This window comes from Lepidochelys olivacea (assembly GCF_965140295.1).
Source record: "Lepidochelys olivacea isolate rLepOli2 genome assembly, chromosome: 16".
Classification (NCBI taxonomy): Eukaryota; Metazoa; Chordata; order Testudines; family Cheloniidae; genus Lepidochelys; species Lepidochelys olivacea.
The window spans coordinates 23,125,535-23,138,582 of NC_140426.1; the positions used below are offsets into that span (position 1 = coordinate 23,125,535).

The 13,048-nt window shown below is 42.4% G+C and overlaps 1 protein-coding gene across 1 annotated transcript in view; it reads right to left on the reverse strand.

Moving 5' to 3' along the window:
• Window positions 1-7,854, reverse strand: part of RAB14 (RAB14, member RAS oncogene family) — a 34,487-nt gene extending 26,633 nt beyond the window's left edge. Inside the window, exon 1 of the mRNA XM_084650431.1 lies at window positions 7,548-7,854. The gene's annotated coding sequence lies outside the window, so the exon portion shown is untranslated. The remainder of the gene's footprint in view (window positions 1-7,547) is intronic.
• Window positions 7,855-13,048: the final 5,194 nt, after the last annotated feature.

A 13,048-nucleotide genomic window follows, 5' to 3' on the forward strand; every position in this document is an offset into this window, starting at 1 on the left:
ATGGTAAGAGTAATACTTACCAGTTAACTGCTTAATATTTTACATTCCTAGATATAACTTCTCTATTCACTTTTTCCACATCATGATTTTATAGACCTCTATCATATTCCCCGAGTTGTCTTTTCTAAGCTGAGCAACCCTAATCTTTTTAGTCTCTCCTTTGATCAAAGCCATTCCGTACCCTTGATCATCTTTGTTGCCCTCCTCAGAACCTTTTCCAGTTCTACTATATCCTTTTTGAGATGGGGTGATCAGAACTTGACAGTATTCAAGGTGTGACTGCACCATGGATTTATAGAGGCATTATAATACTTTGTCCCTTTCCCAATTGTTCCTGAAAGCCCAATTCAGTTGACATGGGCCAGCTGCAGGTGTTTAATTAAAGTGTAGACATACTCCATTTGTACTTATTAAAAAAAACCACATTAAGAATTTTTCTTAAGCAAGTTGTTTCTCAAGTTCTTGTGCACCTTCCAATTAACCTCGCTAGGATCTGACTTTCAATTTTTAAAGGATGCTTTTTTGCCTATAATGGTCTCCATTACTCTGCTGTTTAGCCATAGTGGTACTCTTGATCCTTTTACTGTACTTTCTGATTTAGGGTATCCATTTAGTCTGAGCCTCTATTATGTTTTTTTTAAGTTGTCCCCATGCTGCCTGCAGGCATTTAACCCTTCTGATAGTTCCTTTTACTTTCCACGTAACAAACATCCTCATTTTTATGTAGTTCCCCTTTTTAAAAGCTAAATACTACCGTGGTGGATTTTTTTTTGTATTATTTTGGATGCCAAGATTAATTATATTATAGTCACTGTTACCAAGGGGTTCAGCTATAGTTATGCCCTAAGACCAAAAAAAAAAAAAACAATTTTAGCCTTGATCCTGCAGTCACTTATGCATGTGCTGATCTATAAACACAAGATTAGTTCCACTGAAGTCAAGTTATGTACCTGCTTAAATGTTTACTGGATCAGTGCCTTAATTTCAGTATTTTGTTTTTTGCATATAGCAGTACTGTATGATTCAAATAAGATAGCCCACTAAGTAATGGCATTTAAAAATGTTTATAATTCATAATTATCTATAACTGAAAAAGCATAATCAATATTTTTAAAAGGTGACATGATTTAGATCTTTGGCCCTTATCTAAAAAAGATTTAGTTTATTTAACCTACATTTTGTTAGTAGCAGTGTTGCACCACCATATACATGGCATTAGTAACTAAAGGCCATAAGCAGGTCAGGACTTTACTGTACAGACATAGGGCTTAGCTACATTTACATTTTATAGCGCTCTAGCTTGCTGGCTCAGGGGGGTGAAAAATCACCCCCCTGAGCACAGCAATACACTAGCACTTTAAAGTGCTCTGACAACAGGCTCTCAGCGCACCAGGAGATCGGAGCCCCCCCAATTACCAGGAGCACTGGGAGAGCTCTCTCCCAGCGCTTGCACGTGACCACACTCGTACTTCAAAGCGCTGCTGCAGGAGCAGTAACATGGTTAAAAAAAAAAAAAAAATTAAAAATCCAAGACTAAGTACCCATAAAGGCTTTTTCTTACAATCCTGTGAGAAGTTTAATTTGAGAGTTGTAAAGTGTTTACTAAGTCCTAGGATAGAAGTGAACAGTAATGTATTTAATGACTTATCTGAGTACTATCTTCTATATTAAATCCTCAAGGAAAAAGTGGTCTACAGATGATTTACACTCTCCACCACCTCAATTTATCAACAGTAGTTTTACATGGACACAGTTCAATGTAAAGTCTGTTTCTCCTGCTCCCACAAAACTACTCTAAAGCAACCTCAAATATGCCTTCCTGTCTTCATACAACTTAGTGCTACTCCAACCCCTTTTACCTACATAAGTGTAGCAACATGTAGTTACTACTTACATCTCCTACACTCTGAAAGTGGCCTAGTCGTTACTCATGTTAGGACTTGTCTACACTGGCACCTTACAGTGCTACAACTTTCTCGCTTAGGGGTATGAAAAAACACACCCCTGAGTGCAGCAAATTTCAGCGCTGTAAAGCACCAGTGCAGACAGTGCACCAGCGCTTGGAACCGGGCTCCCAGCGCTGGTAGCTATGCCCCTTGTTAAGATGGGTTTAAGAGCGCTGGGGAGAGCTCTCCCGCAGCACCGTGCCATGCCTACACAAGCCATGTTAAAGCACTGCCAGTGTAGAGCAGCCCCTAGATAAAATCAGGTTACGGCGAGCTATAATTGAAGCAGTATATCTGAACAGTAGTTATAACTGATGTGCATTAGACATAATGTCGTCTCAGTAATTATGTGCCTACTAGGGGTACAGGTTCCCATCAGAGTCACATAAACACACCTGCTTCACACACCCATATAAGCTCCAGAAAGAAACTATACCCTCCAACTATGACTATAGCACGATAATGCACTTCTACTCTGAAAAGTGACATAAAATGGCATCATGGGTTTGCATGTGTGTTTCTTGATCTCCAAGCAGAGTTTGATCTGTTTAAAACAAAACAAGAAGCTAAACAGGCAGTCATGGAAACTCATCCTGAGCGCAAAGTGTCAAGATTATTTTCCCATCATGTGTACTACCATTAGTAATACTTTCTGCAGGCCAAACTAGGCCCTTATTTATAACTGCACAACTCCACTGCCCTGAATGGGTTTGCATGGGAGTAACTGGTACATTGTGAACAATTCTGCTTATGTGCATGATTGAACAAAAGAACACTTGCTCTCAGTATTGAAAGCCAAAGCAGTAACTTTGTCACTGGAGTCAGCAAATGTGAGACTACAAGAGGAACAGATATGATGACCAAGGTGCCAGTTTTTAACCTTGACTCTACCCAGGGACTATGTGAGTAGTCCGAGGTTTCTAAAGCACTTTTTATTCCCGTCCCCCTCATCCTTACAGGAGGTGGTACTGGAACAGCCAGGTGCAAAAAGATAACAGCTTTAAATACATTGCCTCTGCAATCTTACTAGTCCTACTCAGAGCAGAGAGGAAGTATCAAGGTCATGCCACATTATTACACAGTGGCATATGAATAGTGCCTAGAGCCATCAGAATCAACTCCCAAGTTCTTAGTTTTATCAGAAAACATTTCATTGCCCGTAATTTTCCAGCAACATCACTATTAGTTTTTCTATTGACGGGAATGTCTCACTACTACTAAGGATTTTATATTTCTGCTGTCAAACATTCCTCCATAAAGAGAAAGTGAGTCTTATACTTAAACAGCAGAAAGTATGTCAGGTCACCTGATCTGCATTCATCAAATCCCCATTAAATAGTCAGCAGGATGCACCAAAGCAGGAGTGACTGTTTAAAGAAAAAAATTTAAAAAAAATACAGAATGACAGCTTAGTCTATGTTACTAATGATCAGGTGCCATTTATGGTCACTAAGTTTTGTTTCATGCTAGGTTTCAGAGTAACAGCCGTGTTAGTCTGTATTCGCAAAAAGAAAAGGAGTACTTGTGGCACCTTAGAGACTAACCAATTTATTTGAGCATGAGCTTTCATGAGCTACAGCTCACTTCATCGGATGCATACCGTGGAAACTGCAGCAGACTTTATATACACACAGAGAATATGAAACAATACCTCCTCCCACCCCACTGTCCTGCTGGTAATAGCTTATCTAAAGTGAACATCAAGTTGGGCCATTTCCAGCACAAATCCAGGTTCTCTCACCCTCCACCCCCCCACACAAATTCACTCTCCAGCAGGATAGTGAGTTTGTGTGTGTGATTTTTGGGAGGGGGGTGAGAGAACCTGGATTTGTGCAGGAAATGGCCCAACTTGATCATCATGCACATTGTGTAGAGAGTTGTCACTTTGGATGGGCTATCACCAGCAGGAGAGTGAATTTGTGGGGGGGGGGGGGTAGAGGGTGAGAAAACCTGGATTTGTGCTGGAAATGGCCCAACTTGATGATCACTTTAGATAAGCTATTACCAGCAGGACAGTGGGGTGGGAGGAGGTATTGTTTCATATTCTCTGTGTGTATATAAAGTCTGCTGCAGTTTCCACAGTATGCATCCGATGAAGTGAGCTGTAGCTCATGAAAGCTCATGCTCAAATAAATTGGTTAGTCTCCAAGGTGCCACAAGTCCTCCTTTTCTTGTTTCATGCTATTTTTGTTTAAATTCTTAACTAGAAGAGGAAATGTATTTATGAGACTGTTCTTTAAGGTTGTTCCCCCACCACCACCAGCCTACTAGTTATATACGTGCCTCTACCCACCATCCCCCTCCTACTCCATCAAACGATAGTGGGACTCAAACTGCAAGCACTTATGAACTATTTGATATAGCAGTAGTTTAAGGTTTGTTCTCTCTTCCCAGTGAGAAATTGGTTTCATCTGGTAGAGTTGTACATGAGTACTGAACTGATGGCACTTATGTGTTCCTTAATAAAGAAAGTTTGAGGCTTTTTGGGAAAGCAGCATATAAAGAAATAAGTCTGGTAGGCACATAACTTGACCTACCACAAGAAGCTGCTTTTTGGTAAGATTTAAGCAGTGTCTAAGTTTCACAGTTAAACCCTGTTTATTAAGAGTGCAGTTCTTCTGTGACCATATGACAGCACTCTTGAAACAGCAGTTTTTCTTTTCTGATTTCAATCTATTTTATTGACAAATAATTCAATTATGTTTACCCCTTTAACACTGCAGAGCCACAGCAACTAATGTTCTTCCTTCCTGGTATCAGTTATACCTTTGCAACCAACCCAAAGACTATGACTTGCATGCACAGGTGTCACTGAAGACAATGTTGGCTTACAGGACCTTAGTATGTATGGATATGCATTATATAGCAAGAACCCAGGCCGAGACTGTAGAGTTAGGAAAAATGTTTCTAACATTTACATTGTATCAAAATTGTTCAGATTCACCAACAATTAATAAACCCTGCAATCCCTTTAACTAAAAGCTGTGTTGGACACAACAACCAAGCCTTTATTGCCCATTGCGCTGAAATAATGGAACAGAATATTACTCTACAGATGCGGAGGGAGTGGGGGGTGGGGGGGAAGAGGAAAGAGAGAAGGTGCACTGGATGTCCTCTCTGTGTACAGAAGTCTCAATAGCTAGGAGAATTAATCTTGTGCTTATGAGTATGACCACTCAACCAAAACCAGAGATAATGCCCAAGGTAAAACACAAGTCACTTAAAAACACTCCATACCACCTTCAGAAAGCTACATTTTTAGCAACTACCTTGAAGCAAAAGAAAATTTTATATTCATTCAACTGTGTATGAGGCATTTCCTTTCACTGCTTGTTTAGCAGCAAAGCCACATTCTCCCACAGATATCTACTGCAAGGTAAGCCTGAACAGGCAAATTACATACAACACCAAAAGTTTTGGTAACAACTAGACAGATAATGGAAAGTTACCTAGGATTCTCTAGCAATTAGTTACTGGGCTGTTTAAGTCACCAGCTTGATACACTCTTGATCAGTAGGGAAAGTGCCGATTTCATTGGTTCAGAAAGATGGGAGGGGAGTCTTGAGAGCCCACTGGATACACTGAAGTATGGAAATAAAAAACTTATAACTAGGTTTCTAAACATAATTTCAAAACTTCTAATTTTAATGTTAAACAATTCCATCTTTTTTCCTTTAATGATGGCTTCATTCAGGACAAACGTATCCAATTCACTTGTAAATACCATGTTCCCCCAATTTCAAGATCACCAACAAGTCATAAAAACCTGGAGACTGGAGTTTCTTACCACAGCTCTGGTTTAAGTGGTTTCCCCAATCCTTCACAGGAGTTAGTAATTTTCCTTTTAATTCATATGCAGTTAGTTACACTTTTAGATGTTAACTCCCCCAGGGCAGAAACTCTCTCACTTATGTTTGTAAATTGCTCAGCATAACATAGACCAAATCCCAACCCAAGACTTTAAGTAATACTATAATTTAAATAAAAAGAAAAGGAGTACTTGTGGCACCTTAGAGACTAACCAATTTATTTGAGCATAAGCTTTCGTGAGCTACAGCTCACTTCATCGGATGCATACTGTGGGAAGTGTAGAAGATCTTTTGAAGTAAGCTGTAGCTCACGAAAGCTTATGCTCAAATAAATTGGTTAGTCTCTAAGGTGCCACAAGTACTCCTTTTCTTTTTGCGAATACAAACTAACACGCTGTTACTCTGAAACCTGTCACTATAATTTAAATGTTTACTTTTTTTGTGGTTAGAAAGTCTCTAGTAGTTTTATGCAAGATGTTTCAGTTAACATTTATAATACACAAGACACATCCACTACAGAATCAGTTTCTAGTTCAAAACCCAATACTAAGATAATTTTTTAGATTATCTGTCAATTTTTAGTGTAGACAAATGCCATTTTCATGTTGTCAGCATAGTCAATTAAAAATCCTTCTAAGATCTTGTATCTATATTTGTGTCCCCTCCACCCCTCATGTAGCCACTCAATTTAAGACTATTAGAAAGAAACTGTGTAGCAAGAAAGGCCACAACAGTATAGTCTTGAAAGCAAAATAACTGTAGACAGAGCCTAACACACACCTTTCCTTGCTTCACAGAATTGATGAAGCCAGTGTTTTTGTTGTCACAAACTTGTTTCCAAAATAAGCCATCCACCCACTCCAGAATATCATCGTTAAAAGACAATTCAGAAATGTGATGGAGACAGAAAACAACAATGAGTCTTTTAATCCATTTTCCTGTGCAGCATCTAGAATAATTTTGCCTAAAAGAGTGAACTACAGAATGTTTTGGGGGACTCTCAGACAAAGATTTGGAGAATTTGTTATTATTCCTACATGAAAGATTCTTTATCATAGTTTCATACAAGGTAAATTTTAAATATTGAAGTTAGGGACAGCAGAAACAAACATCCTACATCGCAAACACATACCCTACTGTATACAAACCCTGAGTGCACATACGATACACACACACGTGCAGTCACACGTACTACGCAGGGGCACATACTGCACACATACATGAGGGGAATGCGAGTGTGCAGCAGCGCAGAGGAGGCGGAGGCCAGAGAACCAGCGCAGCAGAGGCCTAGCTCCTGCCCAGCCAGCCTCACCCTACCTGGCAGGCCCAGCCCCCAGGGCTCTGGCTCTGTCCCCTTCCATTGTGCCTCATCGTTACAGACGGGGAGGCGGCTGGTGGCAGGGCAGCAGGCGGGGGACAGGGGGCTTCGGGCCCCCTGATGCGGGGTGCAGGCTGCATCCGCCTCGGACCTCCCAGCAAGGGGAGCGGCGCAAGGGAGGAGGAGGAGGAGCAGGAGCAGACGTCCCAGCGAGGCCTGGGCACGGAGTGATCACCAGGCTAGGCCGCGGGTGGCTGTGGGGAGGGGAAGGAGGGCACCGCTGCGGGGGCTGAAAGGCTCCCGGGGCAAGGGGACCAGGAGATGGGTTCCGAGTGCAGTCCTGGGATGACTCGCCAGGCAAGGAGGGGTTCCGGCCGGGTTCAGGAGGAGGCCGGCCGGGCCGGGCCGAGACCGGGCGGGGGCTGGCTCTCTGGGCCCGGCGTTGTGGAGGAGGTGCCGCCGCTTCCTTATTACCTGGGCTCGGGGAGCTGGTGGCTGTGCAGCTTGGCTCTCTCGCTGGCGGCGGCGGCAGCCCGGTCCCCTCTGGGCGCTGTACGGCTCTGCTTCGGGCTGGGCAGCGGCGGCCGGGCTGGGTCTCCGCCTCTCTCCGGGGCTCCCACAGGCTCAGCTCTGACGGCTTTACTGCGCCCCCATCCCTCCCTTATCCAAGATGGCGGTGTCCTGTACACGGGGTTTCCCCGCCCACTCTCAACGGGCCCCGGCCGCACAAAGCGGCACGCAGGATTCAGAGCTCGGGCCAATCACGGGGCACTCCTAACCGCACGCGGCGGGCCGTGCCCAAAGCAGGCGACGGCGAGCGCGCGCGCGCTCGTGCTGGGCAGGGGTGCGCGCGCTGGGTCACGCGCTCCCTCTTGCCTCCGGGCGCGTCCTGAGTCGCGCGCGCCGCCTGGGGCGCGCGCCGAGTGGGCGGGCGGGAAAAGTCTCCGCCTGGGTCAGTGAGCCGCCAATCATCCCCGCCCGGCCCACAGGCGCGGCTGCTCCTCCTTCGTGCCACACCCCCCATCCCGGTGCCCCTCCTCAGCCAGTGGCTCCGGCCCCTAGCGGGGACTCATCTAAACACCAAGGGAGAGTGTCCCCGACACAGCTGCTCGTCACCCACACAGAGTTGGCGGTGCAGCCTCAAGCAGCGCAGTGCCGGTTCCATGTCTACTGTGGTGCAGAGAGGAGGCTGGAGACCCTGAGGTGCCCGGGCAAGAAATGGCTGAAGGCACATACGTGGCACACAGAGACACAATGCCCTCACACTAGGGTGATCAGATGTCCCGATTTTATAGGGACAGTCCAGATTTTGGGGTCTTTTTCTTATATAGGCTCCTATTACCTCCCACCCCCTGTCCCGATTTTTCATATTTGCTGTCTGGTCACCCTACCTGGCTCCGTAGCGAGGGGATCTGGTATAAACCACCTCAGCCTGCCCTGACCCCGCCTCACAATGTCATGGCAATCTGTGGACTGCCTCAGGGGTGTGACACAAAGTGACCCTGACAAATTAACAAGGGGTCAGGAGGCAAACACTAGCATAGACACAAGGGGCCACATGGCAATGAGGACAGGTGCTGTGTTTTATGACCATTTGTTGGCCCCTGGGGTAGCGGGGAGCAAATGTCCCATCTGCACAATAATGAAAGGACACAAGGAAACCCACACAAACAGCTCATGGAAAGACACCAGCCTCTCACAATAGGAGGTAGCAACAATACAGCCTGCCAGATGGCAGTGGGCCATAATGCTACAATGATAGTTTGCTGATGGCTTCCAGGGTCTTAAAGTGTGACCTTCTCACCCTTCTCCCCCTGCCCCTCCCCTACACACACAAATTAATCAGAGGACACAAGAAAAACACACAAATACATTGTTTCATAGAGACACTAGTACATCAAGAAGTTTCACAAAGGGACTATGATTTGCTGTTGTGCCCTAAAAGTGACCCATGAGTAACACTCATAAACATGGTGTCCCATAAAGATGCCAGCAATATGATGAGATTAAATTATGATACTATGTCTAAAAAAATCAGCATGTCATAATGCAGCATCACAACATAGCATTTTGCTGGTCCCAATGGGTGACACTCAGACCTCAGCTTTTGCGGCAGATTTCTCAGGCCATCAGTGCTGCCTGGAAAATCTCTGGAATTTTGGCAGCACCAAGGATGTGGGTGCTACACGGAGTAAAAAGAAACTGAATAAAATAGAGACTGAGTGGAGAGATAGACTATCCATGCAGACTACAATAAAAATAATGCTCAAGTTCAAATAGTACAGAGGGGATGAATGAGGAGGTGTTAGCCAAGAGGAAAATCTTAGACTTTTCATTTTTCCATTGTAGGCAGGTATGGTGATGCTGCTGGAATCCCCCAGTGAAAAGGGAACTATATTTGCATTCACAGTGCCCTCCTGGTTACAGAAATTATGGGATTTTCCCCTTCAGAAAACAATTACTGCAACCAGACTTTAAATTAAAATTATTCTTCTGAGTGAGCCTACAAAGATAAACCAAGTGGACTTTCTCCCTAAGAAAACAGGCTGTGCACATAGCTTGAAGATCTCCAACTCCACTATATCTGTAACCTCCAGTCCTTCAATCACACAGGACCAAGAACAGCATTTTTATGTGCCTAGAAATAAAGCAAAGAGAAAGTGTTTGTAATATGCACACACCCAAAATCCAGCTGATAGTTGAAATTTTGAGTCTAATAAACCTTAATGGTGTCATTTTATTGTAACAATAATGTAAAGCATAAACAAACAAAACTGTAAAGAAAATTACCTATGGCATTCAAAATAGCCATGACCTAGAAGGCCATTAATGACTTAGAAACACATCATGTTTCCCACCTTCCTTCAGAATTCCAATAGTGCTGTTATATGAATGCAATACATTATCGGTATTATTACTTCAGTAAAAAGTATAATTTGAATCAGAGTAATGTTTACCATCATCAGGCATTCATCCGTCCTAAGTAGAGTTAGTATATGAGTTCTGAAAGATGCAGGAGATGTTTCCACATGCACTGGGTTGTCTTCTGATTGCTTTGTTACCCACCACACTCTTTGTCTGTTGTAGGGTGGGAGAAATGGAAGTTTTCTAATTTATTAATATTTTTGCTGCTATTCCCAAGCTTTTTTGTCTTTTAAGAGGAAATTGTACATATATTTAGTCCTTAGTAAGGGTTTTGGTTATTTAAAGCTTTTTTAAATGGCTGAATAATACATTTTTAAAACTTATTACAAATATGTGCACACTGAAAAAGTACTTAAGAATTTGAGAACTTAAGAATGGACATACTGGGTCAGACCAATGGTCCATCTAGCCCAGTATCCTGTCTTTCAACAGTAGCCAGTGCCAGATGCTTCAGAATGAATACACAGAACAGGGAAATGTATTGTGTGGTTCATCCCCTGTTGTCCAGTCCCAGCTTCTGGCATTCAGAGGTTTAGGGACATTAGGAGTGTGGTGTTGTGTCCCTGATCATCTTGGCTATTAGCCATTGATGGACCTATCCTCCATGAATTTAATATTTTTTTGAACACTGTTATACTTTTGGCCTTCACAATAACCCCTGGCAATGAGTTCCACAGGTTGACTGTGCATTGTGTGAAGAAGTACTTTCTCTTGTTTGTTTTAAACCTGTTGCCTATTAATTTAATTGGGTGACCCCTGGTCCTTGTATTATGGGAAGGAGTAAAATAAGTGTATTCGCACCTCAAGAGTTAATAATATGATTTCAGATTGCTCTAAATGCTATGGATACACAAGTTAGACCAGTGTGTTGGGTCTATATGTTGGGTCAATAATACCCCCTATAGTTTAATGGTCTGAGTGCAGATTATACAATATAAAAGATTCTACATGCAGATTTACACAATGTAACATTTTCATCTACATTAATATAATGAGCTTTCATTTTCCTAACCAATTGTGCCAACTGTAACAGGTATGGCAACACCCAGTTTTTCATGTTCTCTGTGTATATATATCTTCCTACTGTATTTTCCACTGCATGCATCCGATTAAGTGGGTTTTAGCCCACGAAAGCTTATGCTCAAATAATTTTGTTAGTCTCTAAGGTACCACAAATACTCCTTGGTTTTTTGTTGTTTTTTTTTTGCTGATACAGACTAACACGGCTGCCACTCTGAAACCTGTTAAGAATAGTGACATCTCTACTGAGAGAGAGAGATTTTTACAATAGCTGCTAGAGGGCAGCCATGTGGCAAGGTTTCAGTGCATGATTTATGATTCTAAGAATGAACAGACTGCTTAGCAAAAGCCTCAATTAAGGCAAGCGAAGAGATTCCATTTACTAGTTTTAGGATTAAAAGTTCACTAGGTTTTAAGTGAGTTTGGAAAGAGCTAATGGTTCTGCATGTTAGAACATACATTTGATACTAAATCTAGATTCTGTAATTTTTATTCCTACCAAATTATTGAAGCATAAGGGCTTAATTCTGATCTCAGACATACAGAACCACACCAACGTGTATTCTTATAAATCAACACACTGTGATGATGGTTCCTGTACAGTAGCATATTTTTAAGATATGATGGTGCACACCATAAATAAGATACAAATCCAGCTTTCCCATAAAACATTAATTTGAGATCCTGGCTGCCCATCCAGATTAATAGTAAAGATCCCATGGCAATATCCTATCCTTCCAAGAGATCTATTGAGTATTTTCCATTTTTAACTACTTTGACCCTATGAATTCCTTTTCCTCAGTGTACAGCTGTGTAGGAAATCCTCCCCAAAATGAACTGACCTCTATCAGCTGTGAAACAGTGAGTCCCTGCTCTGAATTCAGCCTCTCATTGTGCAGGCACTGGAATTCCATTGCCAAGAATATGTGGGCAGAGGTTATGGCATGAGTCTGAAAATAACTACATGAAAAATAATAAGTTTATTTGTTTTTTACATCTATAGCAAAAATAAATACAAAATATGTATGAACAATATAAACCAGATACCACTGTGATAGGTACATTAGAAAAGGATAGATAGGTAGTCTATTAAACTTGTATTACTGACGTCCATCAATTTGTTTTCTTCACAGCTGTTACAGTCAAAGCCCTAACTATGGTACTTCAAATACTATGGTGATGAGTACAGTATAAAAACATACATAAAGAATAACTTTAAACAGATAACACAGGTGCAACAGAAAAAAATTCCAATGTTGCAGTACTGTATATGGAACCAGTTTTACTAGAAATATAATTGAAAACAAAACACAAGGAAGAATTTCCACAAGAGGGTATTTCTCAGAGAAAATGACTCAAAGCTCTTAAAGAGATACAGTGGATGAGGTCATATATTTTATTAGAACAACTTCTGTTGGTGAGAGAGACAAGCTTTCAAATTTAGGGCTTGTCTTCACCTATAGTGCTGCAGCTGAACCAGTGCAACTGTGCCATTGTAGCGCTTTAGTGAAGATGCTGCTACGCCAATGGGAGAGCATCTCCCGTCGGCGTAGTTAATCCACCTGTGCGAGACGCCGGAGCTATGTCAATGGGAGAAGCTCTCCTGCCAACATAGCACTGTCTACACCACAGGTTAGGTCACTATAGCTACATCGCTCGGGAGTGCGGATTTTCCACAGGTTGGCTTAAAAGGGGTAGCATTGGAAAGCCCATGCTTATTTGGGGCACCCTGGGAACATGAAAACAAGGGATCACACGTTCTTGTCAACATCATTAATAATGATTTAAAAAATCAGTATTAATCATCAAACAAATCATTAATGAAAAATTACAACTAGGCCACAGAACCAGCTGCGGCCCATTGGTATTCTGGGGTTGAAAAAGCAGTTGTTATTGCAAACACTGAAAGTAATGTCTTGGTAAAAAATGCATTTTCAAGTAACTGGGTACACAGTAAAGCTACCGGACTTCAAACATGATTTTATTTGCTCCTGTACATATTAACATATCAGCCTGTGAGTAAGGGTTGC